We start from the raw sequence: 20,997 nt of genomic DNA on the forward strand, positions 1-20,997 counted from the left end.
GGATCAATCAATTATGAAAGTAAAATAACACCATGCCCAGTAATTAGAAACAATAACTCAGGAAATGAGAGATAATTCTCAGAGATAAATTATTTGTATTAATGCAAGTCTATTAGTCAATCTCTTCTGAAATAAAGAACATGTAGCTGAATTCATTTTAAAGCATTCTAAGAAAGTACACTTACTAAGTAAATTTTGTCATTATACCCTGTGATGAATCCTACTTGCAAAGACAGAAAAAGAGGAATAAGTTCAGGCTGCCCTTGGACTTCCACACAAAACGTTGGGTAAGAGAAGAAGGAATTAGAAAGGTCCTAGCAAAGGGTGCCCATCACTTGTGCCAATCCTGAGCTATAAATTGCAGTGGCTCTATAATTTTGTAATGTGAACTCTGTGTTTGTTACTGATTAAAATCCATCCACTTGGCCTCTTTTTAGAAGACTTGCACACATTTGAACACACCTTTGAGATTCCAGATTGGATTTATGCACCACTTTCTATTTTGGGTAACCACAAAGGTACTGGAAATTTCAAGTAGCAACAAACACCTTGACCTACAAACATAAGAACATGAGCTAATGAAGATGGGATTTCCAGGTTGCAGAGCTTGCATAGACTGGGAGCTCCAATTATTCTTTGGGGTGTTTGACTTATTGATCAAGACTGGGTTAGGTCATCTTTTTGCACTGCTTTTACTATTTCAGTTAATATAATACCGCTCTTTTTTTAACCCTAAAAAAAAATCAGCTTAAGGTCTATTTTTGAAGCTACTCGTGTGCTGCCTTCCAATGACTAAAAGATACTTTTTTTCCCCCCAGAGGAAATGAGATGACTTCCTTGTACTTCTAACCAGCCCTGTGGAGAACATTCTCTTTCTATCCAGCTCATTTTGAATTAACTATAAAGGTACTCAGAGCCTTCAGCTTCCATTCGAGAGTTATTAAAAACTGTCATAATAATTTCACTATTTATCAAAGTACAATTTTTTAAATAATTTATGAATTACGTTTATAATGGTAGTTTATATGTCATATAATCACATATCCCAGGATATATTATATGCTATTTATTAAATAGTACAAGATATTACAAATGATAATTTATAAATATAAGAAACATAATGCCATCTTATAGAAATATAATTTCTATAAGAAATAATAGAAATTTACACTCCCATAATTTGAGCTCACATTCTCTTCTATTTTTACTTTTGAAAGGATAAATTGGTGTCATGCCTTCAGAATATATTTGTTTCTTTTAACAAATTCATTCAAGAGAGAAATCATAACACATCTTGATATTTACTGCAATATTTTATCAAACTCCTCTCTCAAGAGTTAAATTCATTTTAAAAAATGAGGAAAGACTGTTATGTAATTTTGCTTCTGTTCTTGCTTCTTGACTGTGTTCTGTCTTTCTTAGTGCATTTAGGAATTAGTTTTGACACTGAAATTTCTTCCTACACATTAAATACACAAAACTTGCATTGCTTCCAAGTCAAAGTGAGAAATGCCTGCATTTACCATTTCTGTATTGTTGCAAAATAGTGTACTTAAAAGGTTTATGGATGGTCTTTGTTAATTTACAAGCTGAGAAAACATCTCTAATTTCACAACTTTCAAGGTGGCAGGAGATTGGCAGTCTCATTTCTGATTACACTTATCTCCATTCACTGCTTCAGTGGTTATGCTAACTTTGTCCTGAGAGAAACCAGCTCTTCGGTTAAGATATGAAACACAAAAATAATGGGGGAAGTAAAACAGCCTATTAACACATACTGATTCCTGTCCACACTCACACACAAAGACACATTATAACTAAAACCTTCCTAGTTCTCACTTACACGATAACTACTGCAGCTCTACAAGTAAAATAGATGTATCTTTACCATATCATCTGTTGGATGTGTTCTAATAGCTTTCCCCAAATGGATAAGGGCTATAAACTTCTGGGATTATTACAAGATATCTCAGTCAGTTGGTAACTCTCAAATTGGAACTTTTCTACGTGAGAAGAGCCAGGAAATCTGTGGACTCCAATCTTTTCATTTATTTGTTTAGCCATTCACATAGCATTTTTTCATGTTAAGAATGTTAACATCCCTATTTACACAACAGACCCTTGGCATGATGGAAAGCATCTCCCAATTCTCATAGGACAACTCTAAAATATGTTTATCACTGAACAAAGACTTCATTAATTTAGATCACGACTCAAGATTCTCTGCTCACGTTTCCCTGAAATGAGCCATGTTTGTACCTTGACATTGATTCTGTGCTATTGAAATTGGTTTCTTCTTCCACATCATGGAAATGGGAATAGGGCTGATTTGGTTATAAATATTCCATAGTGTCTATCCTCTGAAAAATTTGAACACTGAGTTGAAAACCCTGAATAAGAGAGAAGTAATAAAAAGATATCAATGTGTTTTGAAGAACATAACTATATAATGATACATTTTTCATAAGGAACTTTAAAAGTTTGTCCAAGTACTAATTCTAAGAAACATTCTAATTTTCAATGCAACTTAAAAATTACATCTGTTTGAATTAAAATGATCAGGCTTTTACCACATGCCATATCTTCTTATCTTCTATTGGTATGCATAAATTCATTGCCTGCATAACAACAAAGTGTGGGAAATACATTTTACTAATCTAATCAGTTTTTTACGAAAATACTTGTTCACATTTTGTATGATCATGTGTTTTGTTTAGACACACTCATACCTCATGAATTGGGCCACTAAGTCTCAGATACGAAGTCTAAATAGACCTTGGCAATGTATAAGCTCCAAGAGGGCAAGAACTTCTATTTATCCATCCAATATGGTGACTAACTCATAGAAAAAGCTTACCTTCTACATTTGAAAAGTTCATGAGGGGTAATAATGAACCAAGCCAACTAAGGTAAAGCTGGCCATGTAACGTGTCATGGACAGCGAATGTCTCGTGGAGAAACTTTTGATTTGCTTTTTCCTATTTCATTTTATAATATTATTATTACTTTTGTTTGGCACTAAGAATTGAACCTGGAGTCTTTTGTGCACCAAGCAAACACTGTCCTAGACCCCTTTTCTTATTTTAAACGTCATGGATGAAGCCTTAAACCTAGTATCTGTGAAATGGAATTTATCATAAAAAATAGTGTTCATTCATGTTTATTATACTAAATACTCTTTTAGAAATGTGGAAAAAAATTAAGATTTTTTTTTTGTCCCAAAACACACATTCTCAGTTTGACCATTTTCTTCTTTAGATCACAGTGTTGTAGTCAACAAAGAGAAATTGTTTGACGTGTACATAGCCACAAGGCTCTTGATTCTTTTTGAACTCCAGTTGAACCGTATTTGGTTCCAAAGTAGAGCTAATTATTTTTAATCTGGAGGTAAAACTACCACTGCCAGTAAACAGGCCCACTGATATTGAGCCCAGAACATGCAGTTGGTGATCAGCATTCCCAGGGTACATTTTCTAAATAATCTCCAAAATTAAAGTGCATGCCATTTTAAAAATAAAAGGAAATTGATTAAAAAAATTATATTCAGAGGGCTTAAATCTTTTTCTATTGCCTAGCTTTGTAACATCATAAATAGAAGACTGAACATGATTGGAGCCCCATAGACTTCCTTTGATCACTATTTAGATGCACCTCCTGAATTTGAAAATTTCAACACTTTGAGGAGAGTTAGAAAATATAGGCAAACAAAAGAAAGAAAGTAAAAACCACTCACAATCTCATTTAAAAAAATTAATCATTGACCTTCTAGATTTTTCTCCTTCATCTTTTTATCATTGTGCTATTTCTGGTCTTTATAAAGGAATTTGGTATTCCTTTATACATGAACGTTTCCATAGAGCCCACAAGCAAAACTGTAGAGAGGATGATAAAGTGAGAATTATAACATTTTCTTTAGGCTGACCTGCAATTCCCATGAACAGGAGGTTTAGAAAAATGTTGAGAACACAGGGTTTAGAATCTGGCAGATCTGTTGGAATCCTACTTTCTCCACATGTGTGACCTTGTACAAGTTGTTTAACTTCTCTGAGTCTGTTTCCTTTTCTGTAAAATGAGAATAATACCCTCATCGGAGTGTTTTTGTGAATAGTCAATGAGAGGTATTTAAAGAATTTGGCATGCTGCCTGACACAGTATGCATTGAATGAATAGTAGCCATTATTATTGTTTGTAAGAATACTTACTGTTATTTTACATTCCTAACTAACCTTGTAGATCACAAAGCTCTGATACCCTGTGTCATCAGGCCTAATTTTAGATCAGCCCAAGAAAAACATAATTAAGTACATAAATCTACTTAAAAATGGGCATAGAAAGCATTCTTAAGTTTCTTAAGTAAGTTCTTTAGAATTGTAGGGATGGAGTCTCTCTTCTCATAGTTGATGGCAATTCTCAGAAATAGCAATCTGCTTTTTATCATCTTTGAGTATTGAAGAATGTTCAAATTTTGAACATAATCTAATCCATACATATTTGATATATTTTTTGCACTGAAAGATTGGTTGGCCTTAATGCAATATAATCCATTTGGGACCAAAAGATTGAGAACTGTGTTGATACAGTCTTATGGACATTTCCATGAGTTTTAAGTTAGACTATAACAATTTAAAAATGAGGTGAGCATTGAAAGCCTGGTGAGTTTTAACAGTAATCATCTTTTTATTTAATTATTTTTCTATTCTGAAAATGTATTTTTATTTATTTTGTGTATTTATTGTTGTTGTTCTGGGCCCTGTCAAGCTTTATTATATCGAGACTGCTGAGATATCCCTATTGTACTTTAATCCCAGGAGATATTTATTGATGATATTAGTTATTGCCTATGAAGAGTCAGTTGTGGCTGGGCACGGTGGCACACACTTATAATCCCAGTGGCTCAGGAGGTTGAGGCAGGAGGATTACAGGTTTAAAGCCAGCTTTAGCAACTTAGTGAGACTCTAAGCAATTTAGGGAGACCCTGTCTTGAAATAAAACATAAAAAGGACTGTGGATGCCTTGGGTTCAATTGTTGGTACCAAAACAAACCAACAAACACACACCATTTTGTATCAGGAATTACAGTGTGTACTTTGCATGAATTACTCCATATAATATCACTAATGGTCTTTTGATGTAGGTATAATTCTTCATTTTCCAGATACCAAATGATAGGTTTTAGGACACTATTTCAACATATGGCGTGGTGGTATTTGAGAAAATAGCAGAAGCAGGTAGGTCTGATCCCCTACTCTTCTCCCCTGAAGATAAAAGAATCTTCTAACCTTTCTCTGAAGTAGGTCAGAGCCTCTCATGTAAGAGGCACCCACCCTATACCTGGAGGAAAGAAGACCCAGGGATACAGAGAAGAATCTGAACCAACAGGCCTTGTTAAGTCCCTGCAGTTTGTTACTATAGCTCGGACCCTCTTTGTCAGTGGGACCCTCCACAATAATCAACTTCTTTATCAAACTTAGAATAAAATACTCGTTTCCTGGTTCGTTTGGGTCTTCATTTCCTTCTGAAGTTCCATGTCATTTAAAACTTATATGAAATAAATCTGCATTTTTTTCTTGTTATTCTGCTGCTTGTTTTAGGGGCCAAGCCCTGGAAGTTCCCAGTCAGTGCATGAGGAAAGAGATCTTTTCTCCCCTACACAAACCTGTCACTTGGAAGTCACTAAGTCACATGCCTATGCAGGCCAACTCCATGGCTGGATTTTAGTTTACCATTCCACAGTCTTTAGATCAGCCCATTCTCTCCTTTCTTGGAACACACAGAATTGAGGGAATCTTGTCCTTGACAAGGTGCATGCAAAGGTAAAATGAGTTATGGGATATAAAGATGTTAAAAAGCACTAAATTTATTTTTTCTTTTTTTACAGAAAAAAGAATTGTTGTTTTCTGACTTGTAAAAACTAGGCCATCAAGGATAGATGACACAAATTTCTTCACTAAGTGCAATGAGTGGAACTCCCAACTATGGTTTGGATTTTTAAAATAACCACATAAAGAAATGACATTAGGCTGGCAGAAGAGGGTAGAGGAAGGAGAGGGGAGGGGCAGATGGAGGAGGGGCAGAAAGGAAACAGAAGGGTAGAGGACACAGTAACATTCATGAATATTTGGGGCCATTGATGCTTGGATCTAGTCCATGAGTCAGTTCCCTATTTTCATATATACGACAAGGAAGGTCTGAAACTCAACGTTAGGTCTGCATTTTTAAGATAAATCCATTTCATTTGTAAGGTGTTCTGTTCAGAGTAAACCAAACACACAAAAATTCAATAACATGTCTTCAAGTACTGGCTTGGGAACTGCAAAGGCACAGCTATCCCAACCCCTCTAACTATTCTACTTATCTCAGAGAATTCCAGGCTGTGTAGATGTGCAGCTGTGATTCTCTCTTATCATGACAAGGTGTGGGAAAATAGGGTTTTCTGGAAATAGGATGGTAATGAGGAATTGTCAGGTTCCCCACCAGGTTAGGGGCTCCCCACCAGGTACACTGATCTAGTACAGAGGTTAGATGATGGTGTTCTGGCCTGACTGAGGTTCAACCTGTGGAATGGTATAGCAGGACTTGCCCAGCCTAAATGCACCATCTTGGGGAGAAGTTGCTTTTTTCTTCAGCCAGAAAGAGTGGCTGCCAGCAGAGATACCCCACAGTAGCTCACAATCACTATTCATCTCATTAAATAAATTGAGTTTGATTTACCAAGGCAAGAGTGTCCATATACAAAACATAAAAGCACAGGGGATCTATGCAGGATTGGCTTTGACAGCATGTAATTTGAGCATTTGCAGCTGACCCTGTGCTTTGAAGGGCCAGGTACTCAGTTTAATATTCTGCTGTCATCATCCCAAAATGATTAATGATAATTTTTGAACAAAGGGCATTTTCATCTTATACTTGGCCATGCAAGGTACACAGCAGATCCTGGTTGTGTAAAACTTCAGCACCCATGAACAAAGTCTCCATATGTTTCTGAGACTCTGGCCTCATACCCTATATCCTCAAAAGGTGGAAGATAAAGTCCAGGGGCAGTTTTGGCATTGTTCTTCCCTTCTCTTTTGCTATAAGCACATGCTCTCTTTATTCCCTCTACATGTACCCTATTTGATCTATATTTTCAGAAAAAAAACTTATTCTGGCCACTCTCAAATAGATATCTGCCCAGGCTTTGACAGTCTAGACAATGCTGTGGAACATAGTGGCCACCAGTCACACATGGCTACTGAACATTTGAAAGGTGCCAGGCTTGAATTAGGGTGCACCACACATGTAAAAAGCACACTCTATATGAAAAAAATAATGTAAAATCAGTCATCACTATTTTCATACTGATTTCTTATTGAAAAAATAATATTTTGACCTATTGGGTAAACAGGTTGTAAAAATTGATGTCATATCTTTCTTTTACTTCTTTAATATGACTACTAGAAAATTTAAAATCATATATGTGGCTTCTGGTCAGCTGCTCAAATTATACTTCTGCTGGTCCAGACCATGTTTTAAAACCATCATTCCACCTGTTGGCTACTAACTTCTCCATCTCAAAAGTCTTAGATCTATTTCATTACCTTCTTTCCCACACATGTTTTTTCCATATCTTATTTTTCCAAGACAGAAACCTGGAAATCAAGCTATTCTTTTGCTCCCGCTCCCAAATGTCTACTAAGTACTATTGATTCTATCTTTTCATGATTTCTCCTCCTCCTACTTTCTCTCCAGACTTATCGTCCTGTGCTTGCTCAGGTTTTTCCTGATTCTCCCTGGATGATGTAATTATCCTCCAATGAGCAGTCATTTAATTCAGTCTAGCCCAGCCTCACTGGTCTTTAATCAGAGTGGCTGTTTAATAATGACTTTCTTCAAGAATACAAGTAACAATAAATGCTGGCAAGGATGTGGGGGGAAAGGTTCACTCATACATTGCTGGTGGGACTACAAATTGGTGAAACCACTCTGGAAAGCAGTATGGAGATTGCTCAGAAAACCAGAAATGGAACCACCATTTGACCCAGTTATTCCATTCCACAGTACATACACAAAGGACTTAAAAACAGTATACTATAGTGACGCAGCCACATCAATGTTTATAGGAGCTCAATTCACAATAGATAAGCTATAGAACTAACCTAGGTGTCCTTCAATAGATGAATGGATAAAAAAAATGTAGTAACTATACATAATGGAATATTACTCAGCCATAAAGAAAAATGAAATTAGGGCATTTGCAGATAAATAAATGGCACTGAAGCACCTTCCAGGTCAATGCTCACATCACAGTGATACCATCTTAGCAGTTCATTCACAAGAACAACAGTAAATTGCCCTTAGATTCATCTTACATCTGTGCATTCTATTAATATATTTCTATTAATGATACACCATACTGAAATAGAATCACCTATTTCTAGGGCTATTTGTCAGTCACTGTCTGAGATACATTCCACACACCCAGAAGAGCCACTCACTGAGAGCAGATCTGGACTGAATCAATCCCTCCCTCTTCTCCCTGCCCAACAATTTTGTGCATGCCTAAGTTCTTCTCTTGCCTGAGATATTGAAACTGTTTTCCAGAAGCTTTTCCTAGGTCTAATAGAACTCTAGAGAAGCCCAGGAACCTAGTCCTCGACACTGAGTTAGCAATTAGAGGGCTGGGAATGAATTTCAATTCGAGTGACTGCAAAAATGCTTTGTATTCTACCAGGCCTAGTTCTCATTATTGTTCCTACATTCCAGACACCTCCCCTCCCGCAAAATGCCAATGTTCTTTACTTCCCTGCTCACCTGGATACTGGGTTCTCTCCATCAACACCCTCTGCCTTTGCCTTGAACGTGGCTCAAGTAGTCCAGACATATTTTGACCTATTTTTTTGAGCCGCACACTGCTCCCTGGCTTCCCTCTGAGTGCTTGCCAACCCTCTGTCTTGGGGGCTTGTGATGCTATCTCCCCTCTCTTGTCCTTGAGACTATGAATAATTCCCAAGAGCAACAACTCTGACAAGTCTCCCCTGAACTCACATAGCCAGGGAAATCAGAGGCACATGATGCTTGCCTTCCAAAGAACTCACTTCTATGATAAGAATGACAATAATACTTGCTAACAAGTCTGCTCCCCACCCCCACCTTTCCTTCCCTTCCTTTCCTCTCCTCTATTGAGTTGGGATATGTTGCTATGTTGTTAGGCTAGTCTCAAATTCCTGAGGTCAAGCATTCCTCCCGCCTCAGCCTCCAAGTAGCTGGGACTAAAGACAGGCATGGGCCCCTGTACTCAGCTTGGCTGATATTTCTGGAGTTTCACATGTATGCCAGACCCTTCTCCACCCAACCAGAACACATAATCCATTTAATCCTCACATAACTCTTTGAGATAACTTATCACTTTAATCCTTGGTTACTTTTCCTTAGGTCTTATCTCTGCTGCCCTTATTAAGGTCTTGCTCTCGGGGGCCCCCACTGGTTCTTGCATCTTTTTTCTTTCCTGTTCCCCATGGCCACAGACAAGCTTCGTTCTTGGTCATAACAGACAAATTTCTCCATCTGTCTCCCTCTTTTCTTTCTACTCCCTCAGCTGGGTCCTTCTCCATCCTTACTTCCTATTGCTTCTGTATCCTTGGAAATGTGCTCCTTTCCCCCTAGCTTTTGTATTGGGGTATAATTGGCAAATTAAATTGTATATATTTAAGATATGCAATGTGATGTTTTGATATGTATGTATGTGTATATATATATATATATATATATATATAGTGAAGTTTACTGCTACAATCATGTTAGTTAACACCTATTTCACCTCATAGAGTTATCTATTGTGTATGTTGTGAGAACATCTAAGATGTATATTTTAGCAGTTGTGAGTATATACTACTTGTATTAATAATAATTAATATAATATAATTATAATTATATAGTTTTATAAATATATAATAATTATAGTCTCCATGCTGTACATTAATTTTTAAGAATTTATTAATCTTATAACAAATTTTGTGTGCTTTGACCTACATCTCCCCATTTTCCTGGTTCCCTGATCTCTAACAACCCTTATTCCACTTTCTGTTGGAACTCAATATTTTTAGAGTCCATAGACAGAGACCACACAGGGTTTGTCTTTCTCTATTTGACTTATTTCACTTAGCATAATTTACTATAGGTTCATCCATCTTTTGGCAAATGACTGGATTTTTTTTTTCTATTTTAAGGCTGAATAGGATTCTAGATAGATATTTGTGTGTTTATCTCACATTAAAAAAAAAAATCATCCATACATGAACACTTTAGTTTTTTCCCTGTCCTTTTAATTTACTTTGGATATATACCCAGTAGCGTGGGATTGTTGGATCATATGGTAGTTTCATTTTTGATTTTTTTTGAGAAAACTCCATATTGTTTTCCACAATGGCCACACCAATTTACCTTCCCATCATCACAGGTCGATTTAAGTTATATTTAAATGATGCCTTGATGGAATTGGGATTCTGGCATTTGCTTTGAAAAACAACTTTATGGAAGATGGTTTTACACAACTCATGTTTAAGTAGCATGCCCTCAGTGCATCCCTGTAAATCGTTTCATTGATGCAGCCACCTGTGAGGCATATGATCTTCTTCACCACTACCCCTAAGTCTTCTTCCCTGATCTTCTAAGAAACCTACCATCTCTGAGCCATTTATTGCCATCTTCCAGAACTTCAACTCTTGAGACAAGTTTCTGCATTGCATAAGTTACTTCTGCACATGTCTTTCTTGAAGGAATAAATAAATGTACTGATTGTAGCTCCCTTAGAGCAATTTATTACTTTCCATCTTCAATTATAGTAACTAGCATTCCTGTCTTACTTTTTTTTTTTATCTGTATGCTCTTTGAATGATCTCTCGGCTTATTTTCTCATATTCTACTCTAAAAGTAGAAGTTCCTTGGTGGGGGTGCAATAAATGAATGGTGTGAAAAAGATATCATTTAAAAACATGTAATTACAACTTTTACTTGAGTCTGTGTCTCCTTAAGTTGCACACAGACTTAGGATCTTCTTTACTCAGCACTTTTCTTATCAAGACCTTCTTTTCAATACCAGATAAAAATTTAAAAGATGTGACCGGGTAACTTATAGTAACATACCAATAACTGAGACACGGTCTTCTGGAGTCTGAAGCAGGAGAGTGAGAGACCTTGTCATTGTATGATCAAGCTCATCTGCCAGAAAGGACCTCCCCAGATATTCTGATGGACTTGGTCCTTATGGACTCTTGGTACTGATGTTTGTGGAGCAAACAAAGCTTGATGGTAGTCTCAAAATCATTTGTCACCTGGCATTACACTTGCCAGATAAAATTCTGATTTTGTTTCCTTAGAGAGTTTGCTATTAATTAATAAGTGGACCAATGTCCCTTAACAAAGAGCCATTCTGCTTTGTTGGCCAGATGAAATACTCTTTCACACTTGGAGATGTCTTAGCTACAGCATGAGCAGATTTCTTGAAAATGATTTACTTCTGGTTGGAAATTGAAACATCTGAATTTCAAATCAGCACACTTTCTAGTTCCTACTGAACTCAAAACCTTGTTTGGTTAAGTGGTCCTTTAATTAAAACAAAACAAAACAAAACAAAAAACTTAAAGACTGCAGTCCTTTGGGGTCCTAGATATTAAGCTTCTGTTCTCTTTTCCTTATCTGTACCATGGTCATACAATCCTTCTTTTCATAGGCTGGGTTAGAAGTAGAACATAATAAAAGCTGAGCTGGGCTCAGTGGCACAGGCCTGTAATCTCTGAGGCAGGAGGATCACAAGTTCAAATCCAGACTCAACAAAAAGTGAGGCACTAAGCAACTCAGTGAGACCCTGATTCTAAATAAAATACCAAAGACGGCTTGGGATGTGGCTCAGTGGTTGAGTGCCCCTGAGTTCAATCCCTGGTACCAAAAAAAAAAAAAAAAAAAAAAAGACTGAGGTGTTTGGGAACAAAGCAATTCATGAATGGAACATTCCCCAGGAGACATGAGTTTATGATCATAATCTTTCAGCTCTCAATGTTTGTGAAATTAAATATCAGAGCCAAAAAAAGGGGAAAAAATTTGAGGGCATGTTTTCTCAATTCATTCCAAAGAAAGCAAAAGTTTAGGGTTCAAGATGATTATGATGTAATATTACATCATACAATAATATATAAGTAAAATCAAATTATTTTGACAGATAATTCTCACATGAAGCACTGAACGGACATCTGGGACTTTGGGTCACAGGAAAGGTGATTTTAAACTAAACTAGATAACTTATGGTTTTAATTATCATTTACTTTTATTAAATGAAGATGATGATTTTTCTTCTCTTCTGACAATAAGTCTAAAAATTAATTTAAAATGTAGTAAAAATATTTCCCACACTTCCAAAGGAAGATTTTATTATGAATGTAAGGAAAAGTCATTATGTTAGTCTTATAAAATTAATCTGTTACAGAAAGGAAATCAGTGATATAATCAGATTTCAGACCATATATCATATGAAGAGTTGTTTCTAAGTAAAAGCAATGTCAAAGAATTAAAAATATATCATCAGTCATTTGGATTATTGACCTATTAAAACCCTTTTCCCAAAACAGGTTAATTTTCAAGAAGTGAATTATTATTTTTGATCAAGGAGATAATTATGCTCTCCAACATTTTTATTGTTTTTTTTTTTTTTTGATGGTCAGATATAACTAACATGTAGTAAAGTTGTTCAGGAGATTAAAATCTGGGGAAATAGTCTATAGAGATTTAAATGAGTCAAGTTATTTTTGGTTGTGCCATGATTTCCTCTGTTGATGACTTAAGACTTAAAAGGATTACTCAGATTTAGCTTAGTGTTTTACATATTATACATACATGGAATGAAACCCATTTCAATTAGGATTCCATTCTTGTGATTGTACATGATGTGGAGTTACACTGGTTGTGTATTCATATGTGAGCATAGGAAAGTTATGTCTGATTCCTTGTACTGTCTTTCCTAGTCTCATTAACATTTTTAAACTTGAAAAGGTCTTCCCACACAACACCTTTCTCTGTTAAATTTTGTGACTGTTTAATCTGTTTAATCTTATTTCAAACTCTTATTTAAAAAAGGAAAATTTTAAGTATGGACTGTTGATGATATTTCATGAAGAACGTGACTCTAAACAGAAGTTTTAAGAAAATTAAGAATAGAAATCAGTTTTTCTTGTCTCAATTACTCATGACGTTAAGGAGTTACCTTTGAGTTTTCTCCAAGCTTCTGATTATATTCTAGTGTTATGTAATTGTTGAAATATAGTGCTTCTCAGGAAAACCACATTTTGCTTCAAAAATAGCATTTTCTAAAATTTTCATATTTGTTCCTTTTCTGATTTTTCCAAAAAAATAGGAAAATTTTTGAATTGCCCTTTTATCTCTAGATGCAAACAGCACTTTTAAAATCACATGTTAACATTTGCACAGCACAGAGGGAAGATCTGATTACCATGAGCCATTCCTTCATTCAGCAAATGCTGACTGAATATTTAATAGGGTGACCTGTTTGCTGAATGCCTTCAATGTCTCAGCTGCCATTCTAAAGAAAGTTGAGTTTTCCTTGCAACTTTTGTTCTGCTCAAGCAACCCCTACCCTTTTTTCCTTCTTGCTACTGGCCACTCTCTGGACCTCCCTCTACCTAAACTGGTTTAAGCCAGTTCACAAGGCACATCAAATAACACAAGACTATTCACTTAGAGTAACTTAAGTGATAATAAAATTTTCCTCTTAACCATAATGCTATGCTATATAAGTTTTCAGATCTAGATATTGAGAGGCAAGTTTTTGTAAAAGTGATTTATCCCCATAGAATAAAATTCATAGTATTTACTCAAGGCAATAGCATATCCCACAGATTAAGTGTACTGATTTCAGAAAGCGCTGAAACTTCACTAGATGACACAATTAGCACAAGAATAGCTGAAATCATTGTTATCTAATCTCCTTTCCTTTGTTTACTTTAGCACAGAGAACTGAAATGATTAGGTGTGAAGACATCTTGATAATTTACAAAAAGTCAGCTCATTTTGAAGCATCCAAGTGTGAAGTTCCTAGTTTTTTTTTTTTTTAATAGTGTAAAGAGTAGGCAATTGGTATAAAGTATTAAGATGTTGAATGAAAATGACCCAGTAAGGGGTCAACAGTGGAAGGTGAGTCCTTACACTCAAAGGCTTAAGCATATTTCTATCAATTGGGTTGCTGCCTCTACAGTGGTCACCTCTTTGGAAGACTAATGTCCCCAAGAAACTAGCTGTCCTCAGGAGGAAGTAGGTACAAGGGTTTCTTTTTGCAGGTCAGAATGGACATTTTTACTAATTTCCTCCAATGTGGCCAAAATGTTGCAATTTTTTTTTTCATTTACAAATCTAACCATTCTTCAGGTCATTTCCTGATAGTACTCTGACATTCGCTGCTTGGAATGTCACTATTTTTAGTTTGAAGTCCATTTTTGCTCAAGTGTGTTGGATTCCTTAGGGCTGATCTTTATAGCTTTATGAGTCTCTAAAGAATGCCAAATTGAGAGTAGAACATCAGAAGATTTGAAACCTGAGTGGTTTATGTGGCTTTGTCCTCAAATTCAGCCATTACAGTAAGCATTTATTAGGAAAAGGAATCAATCTGCATTGAAGTCATCTTGATAATCAAGTCAACTCACTTTTTAGCAACAATGTGTTACTTTTTAAACTTATTTAATGGTGTATAGAATCATACCCTACTCAAAGGAGAGGATATGATTTATTACAGGAAAGTATTTTTGATGCTTGCCAATTATTGAAAAAACATCTTAAGATAAAAGAACTAAATGTCTAGGTTGAATAAAAACACCCAAAGTTGAAAGTGGAAACAACAGCATAAATGGACAAAAAAGAAAAAAATCATTGAAATTTTCAAGATTCTTTATTAAATTTTTCTAAATTGCAACAAGGGTGTAAAAATATTTGGAAGTTTAATGAGAATATTACTAAGGTATTTTTTGTTTTTTGAAATGAGAGTATTTTCCTTGAATTAGACTCAGGAAAAGTGACAGCTTTCTGTAATTTTGGTCAAATCATGATTTTCCAAAGCACAAAATTAATGCTGAAACTCTGTATAGAAGACTTGTATAGGGAAGAGAAAAACACAGCCGTTTTGGCCAAAATGCCTAGTTAGTAAACAGTACATTTATGTATTGAGGACTAGGATACAGTAAAGTGTGATATAAATCTATATATATATGTCATGCTATTAAACCTTCAAATAAACACCTGACATAGCTGGTTCCCTGTCATTCATCCAACTAATACCATTTTAATTGAGCTTACATTAGCATGAGTTATGTGCCAATATTTAGAACTCAATAGTTATGTAAACATTTTCTTAAAGATAAATGTACATGTCTTAACTTTTTCAGAAATGATGCAAAGATATTTTGAAAACCTTAGAATAATTTTGAAGAGTAATAGTTTAGAATTTAATAGGCCTATATATAATTAAATCATTTATTTGAGGGCCTTTAGAAAATTATCTAATATGATCATTTATTTGCAACTCTTCATTGTAAACTGTAAGTGCAAACCATTTCATTACACTATCAAATACAATCATATGTAATTTAGACCTTCAAAATATTATAACTCTCTTAAAATATAAAATAGTGAAAATGATAGATATATTATGCAATCATTTCCTAAGATCTAATTAATATATGTGATTTAAAATAATAGTTTAAATGGAGTTAGTCATTAAGATGAATTTCAATTTTCAATTTTAGCTTTAGCTATTATTTAATAAAACATGCTATATATTAAAATCAACTAGAAGTTAGCCAAAATAAATCTTTAGAAGATAGCATATTGATTAAGAACTGCTATTTATCTTATTTTATTAGAAAACTCAATGGTGTTATAATAATGTGAAAATGTCTAGAATATGAATTTAAGTTATTTCCTAAATATTTTGCTTTCTAATTCCAAACATCTGGATATTTTAAATTTCTTAGTGTTTTTTATTTTTTGTACAAAAATTCATACAGTAATAATTACAACTTTTACTTTTGACACAGATATATGAGAGAAAGGGATTAGATGCTTAATAAAATTCCTGATATATATATCTTTGATGATAGCATTGTGGTAATTTTTCCATAAAATAGCTATTAAAATTAAGCTAATTAAAAATAACAATTCTGCTAAGAATTTTATCTTACCTGGGAACCCAAGTTGTAGGGAAGATAAGGTAACTAGCGATTCACCTTTCAGATGAATTTAGAAAAATTAAAAGAAATTCTGCTATTGTTGACTTTATTTCAACTGTCCAGTCTCTTTCCTGTTTGCAATCTTTACTTTTTTTTCTGACTTCAGTATGATAAACAATTCTGTAAATATATTATACAACAATCAACTACTTGTTATCAAGTCAACGTTAGTTGTAAATAGTCTGAGTTTATAACAAATTTCAAATAGGGATATTTACTATCCTTACTTTCCCCTGAAAATTAATTTAATGTCTGTAGATAGGAAAAAAAGACTTATCTCTATATTAAAACTTTCCAGTTGTTTTGTTTAAAAAATATGTGTTGCAAAATTTTCCCTTAGAAAAAATTCTGATCTATCATAGAACTCTTTCAGCTTTTATGATACAGTGTGATCCTGAAGCCATACTTTCCCGTCAGGGAAGTTAAAGTCTCATTGTTGTTTTTCTAAAGGTTTTGGGTTTCTCTGATGAAAGGCAGAATTAGGACTTACGTTTTGAGGTCAAGTCTATACAGTAACTAGTAAAGAAATAGTGAAGTCTGATACAATGCCTGAATGCCACTCGTAACCAGACACTGGACAAAGTACTTCAGAATTAGAGGTCAGCCAAACTCTGGAAGCCTATGATCAGAGACTAATGCAATATCGTGCAGTAGAAAGAACTGTAGGCATAAAATTCATATGGAGCTGAAGGTGTGAAAACAGCATGGGAAGACATCCTTGCTGGATTTTGAAGGAAGAATGAAAGACAGCTGGTGTTGAGGGGCAAGATTTAAAGGAAAAGTCTGAAACGGGTTGTCTCATTTGGAAGTGTTTGATAGAGCATATTCAGGAAATTACAAAATATTTGATATTGCCAACAGGGGAGTTGGAAAGTGGCAAAAAACAAGTGTCCAAAATTACACAAAAACCAAGGTGCAAAGTCTTGAAAGATGAGGATTATGTCTTTGAATTTGGCTCCTAATGTTGTTGAATAAACAACTGGGCAGAAATGACATAGAATGCTCATCTTTCATAGCCGTCTCCTTAAAGGATTAGTCATACAGAGAGAAACCAGCACAGGTATAAAGTTTGTGTGTCTGTCTTCCTGTGCGGCTCTTGTCCCACTCTGAGCCACTTCAAAGGCAATAGTTACACCCTCAGGTGTGTCTTGGGAATTTCCACACCTTGTCATTCTAAAAGTTCCCCCAAGATATACTAATAAGGAATCATTTTCTTGCCTCCAGTCATTTCACTATGTTAATTCTCCAAATTCTTTCGGAGACTCAAAGGGAATTTGGTTGGAAAGAACTTTTTCTGCTATTCATTCTACTCTGATAAAATCATTTACTTGGTTGAAATTTTTATTCATAGAATTAAACTCAGAGCTAGGGCTGTTCATTTAATTTTTCCTTTTAAAGTTAAACATAAGTGAAACACAATGTCATCACCTCACCATCTCTTCCCGTATGGTGTCACATTCACATGGAAATACTTTTATGTGTTCTCATCATTAAATTTGGCCATTATTCTCTGCACTGAGATTCTTAGTCTGTATCTTTGTATCTTGAATACTGGTGACCTTTAGGACAAAAGTTTGAAAAAAAATTCTCCTTATGCTTTTCAATTCTCTTATCTGAAGGTATTTTAAAAATCGCTCTATCTGTACAACAGGTGATTCATGCTCATGTGTATCAATGAAAATATACTGAAAAGTATAAGGAGACCCCTCATGCCATCTATGTTTAGGGAGAAAAAGGTAGCAAATAAAAATGTATTTACCTGAATTCATCTCACTTACTATGTATAAATTTCACTGTAAATTCCACCTTCAGTAGATAAAAGATTTTATTTAGAGTTTTCAAACATATGTTTTTCATTAAATATTTTCAATAGCATTATAATCTATCTGGCCCTTCTGGTAGACCAACAACAGAACTAACTCAGGTAAAACTGAAATGTGGCTGAAACAGAATTTAAAATCATTCCGTGGTCATTTCCTCACCAGGGATTTTGATTGGACTAACCATTTCAATCCACAGTAACAGCTTTGTTCCTAAGAGATTATAAATCAAAGAAATACTCATGAAGGGGCAATTCCTAGTGCAATTCAAAGTCTGTGCTATTATCTCAGAGCAACTGACACATCCGATACAATTATTGGTGTACATTTGTATGAGGTGTGTGGTGTTTTTGGTTTCACTCTTCTCTGAAACCTATCTGCTTGTGAGAAAAACTGTGCAATAAAAGAAGTTTTACCGCCACATACTATAGCTGGGATTGAGCTCAATACAGAGACTCCACTTCCTTTCTTTCCCTGGATTCTGAGCCGGGGAGCACAATGGGGGTGTTGTGCTCCAGGCCAGCCTGGCATGCATGATACTCAGAAAGGAGGTGTGAGCAGCTTCCAGTACCTACACTGTTTGCTCTACAACTGCCCCGAACAAAACCAAACAGCGTACCGAGACACTCGATCCAGAATAAGCAAGTACAAAATCCACTGACTATAATGACCTACATAGGGAATGAAATTCCTTAATTTAAAGGTATACACAGGTGTGTTAAGAGTTGCACAAATCAGTTACAAGGCTTAAAAATAAATGCTTCACAATTTACACGCTATTGGTTTTTAATGTGGTTCTCTTAGTATGTGAAAGTGTAGGTCATAAAAGAATCCACTGTTACTAGGAGAGAAAGGTTGTTGGCTGTAAAAACTGTCCACAGTGACAAGCCCCATCATAGTTTTTTAAAAACAGTAAATATTTACTTTTGACCCGAAGATATATTGGTAATATTTTTTATCACACAATTTCTAGAACTTAAATTCTTTATATCTCTGACACTATATTGTGAAAGTGTGTCTAAGTGTATCTATATATGTTTTTGTGTTTCCTCGGTAAATTCAGATTATACAATCAATGTAAATTTTTCTGATTAAGTTTCATTCCAAGTTATTTTAATGCTGTGCTTTCAAAAGGGGGGAATTGAAAAAGCTTACCTCTGTCAGTCAAGTGGGATGTCTGAAACCCCCTTCTCCTCCTCGGCCTCAGCGTGCAAGCAGATGCTCTGTGAGCCAACAATCTGTTAACAGGAAGCAGGTAAACCCGAGAGCGTCCGCCTGCGTTACAGTCCAATGCCCATCCGAGCACACACCTGCTTTTTCAGACCTGCCGCTCATATGCAATGCAACAGCCACGCACAGGACCCGTGTTAGCAGAGGGCAACACCCTCCTTTTGGATCACTAGTTTCCAGGATAAGCAGCTAGGGAGCTGCTCAGATAATATTGCAGGCAAGGCTTGCCTTCCCAAGACAAAACCCTCTCCTGCTGCCTGATAGCAGATATGCAGCATTATCATTCTGCATTCCACTTTCTCCAATCAGCTAATTGCAATAGCGGTCAACAGCCTGTCGAAAGAGCAGCTTGTAGGCATGCATGGCTGTGATAATTGTATACTAACATACACATTGCTTCTCTTTTCTCTGGGTAGATTTTTAAAAAATGCTTCTTCCAGAGTAAAGCTCAGCAGAATATGCCACCCTGTTTTCCATAAGTAAAATGGCTGGTCCTCTCAGCACTGCTGCAGACAGCTCATTGGGTTCCACTGGCTTTTCGTAGCCATAGCAACAACCAACAGACAGACTTAGACAGCAAGCATGGCTGATCATGTGCAGCGCGACACAGCTTGTTAATTTCTTTTCATCAAACTCATCATTTTTGAGGAGGGTAGCTTCTGTTATCTTTCTAAATATTTCACCAATAATACAAGCGTCCTGATTTTTTTGGCTTTCCCAAGAAACTTTTGTTACATGAGTGGCAGCTCCATGTGAGATCCAGGAAGTGAAGCCCTATTCGTGTGTATCCAGGTTAATAATATGCAAATCACTGGAGAGACACTAATTGGGTACCATTGTAAAAACAGGTTCTACCTTCCAGTCACATGAAGGAGAATGGTAAATAGAGATGATTGTGCTTTTTCTGATTTTAAATGATAATTTTGTAACCACTTGACTGAAACAAATCCCTACAAATTGTTATATAGGATCAAAATTATAACCCAATCAACTAGAATATTTCAATAAGATTTTGAAATATACATTTATTTATGAATTATATTTATTGAATTGCTTTAACATATTACATAATTTATGATAGATTTTCTTTAAAAAAATTCCTATTGTTTCTGCTACAGAAAAATATTCTTTAATTATAATTGTTCATAATTTTAAAGTACTCATAAAATCCAAACCAAATGAAAAAAAAAATCCTCTGACTTTAAACATTACTTCCAAGGCAGAAATAGTTTTACTCCTCAGTAAAAAAGTTACCCTTCCTTAACATTTGACCTCCTCAAGGAATCTCCCATGATTAATAACATTAACAATTTAAAACTGCAAAATCCCCAGTCTTCTCTTTAAATACTGTCACCAGTCATATTCTATTTGACATATTTCCAAAAGTACTGTCCCATTTAATTTTTCCCTAGCAATCTGTTTGAAATAGTGTATTAATACTTTAGACTTATAAATATGGATGTTTTGCTAGTAGCCATTGATTGCCCATCCAGTTTCACAATGTGCAGGTCTGAGCCAACTCAGGCTCTGCAGGTCCAAGGAAGAGCAAAGAGAGTGGACGATTCTTGCTTGGTAGGTAGGGTCCTCACCACTTTTCTTTTCTTAAGCCTGCCTACCTTTTCTCACTGATGTTAACTTCCCTTTAGTTATTGAGTTTGCTGGTGCTGAAAGTGCCCCTACCTTCA

At 35.4% G+C, this 20,997-nt stretch overlaps 1 protein-coding gene across 10 annotated transcripts in view; it reads right to left on the bottom strand.

The window, feature by feature from the left end:
• The window catches only part of Sorbs2 (sorbin and SH3 domain containing 2), a 202,563-nt gene extending 182,762 nt beyond the window's left edge, over positions 1 to 19,801 (bottom strand). For 2 of the 10 annotated variants that reach the window (XM_058571172.1, XM_058571171.1), the window contains exon 1: positions 19,238 to 19,801. The gene's annotated coding sequence lies outside the window, so the exon portion shown is untranslated. Of the gene's footprint in view, positions 1 to 16,214; positions 19,166 to 19,237 lie in introns of those variants that run through there. The other 8 variants (XM_058571175.1, XM_058571176.1, XM_058571179.1 and 5 more) reach the window with 6 other exon arrangements.
• Between the last annotated feature and the right edge of the window lie 1,196 nt (positions 19,802 to 20,997).

Source organism: Marmota monax, unplaced genomic scaffold, assembly GCF_021218885.2.
Source record: "Marmota monax isolate L192 unplaced genomic scaffold, Marmota_monax_Labrador192_F-V1.1 WCK01_AAM20220418_F8-fsc00345, whole genome shotgun sequence".
Lineage (NCBI taxonomy): Eukaryota > Metazoa > Chordata > Mammalia > Rodentia > Sciuridae > Marmota > Marmota monax.